Source organism: Orycteropus afer, unplaced genomic scaffold (genome assembly GCF_000298275.1).
Source record: "Orycteropus afer afer isolate SDZICR_OR568_19922 unplaced genomic scaffold, OryAfe1.0 scaffold00018, whole genome shotgun sequence".
In the NCBI taxonomy this organism is placed as follows: domain Eukaryota; kingdom Metazoa; phylum Chordata; class Mammalia; order Tubulidentata; family Orycteropodidae; genus Orycteropus; species Orycteropus afer.
The window spans coordinates 5,399,577-5,399,959 of NW_006921605.1; positions in this window are offsets into that span (position 1 = coordinate 5,399,577).

Consider the following 383-nt stretch of genomic DNA (forward strand, 5'->3'; position numbering starts at 1 on the left):
CCCCACTCTGCCAGCAAGTCTCCTGCCCAAAGACTCTCGGCTTTCTGGCTCTGTGGCTGGGAAGCCCACTGCTATCTTGTGCCGGTCTTTGGGGTCTCCGCTGCCGTTTCTCTGCCCTCTTGGCAGAGGGGTCTCAGGTCCCAGGACGCCCTCTGTACCCAGCTCATCTCTCTCGATGGCAGTGAGATCCCCCATTTTCCACTTTAAGCCCCACAAGGGTGCCATGTACCTCACTGACATTACTAACAAGCTACCCAGTCCCCTCACTGGGCCGTGAGCACCCCACATTCATATAGTTCCTCTGAGTCATCTGCTGGGAGTCACAGTGACCCCGGCTGGAAGAGCTGTGGCCAGTGAGTCATCGCACTGTGGCCTTGATTGGA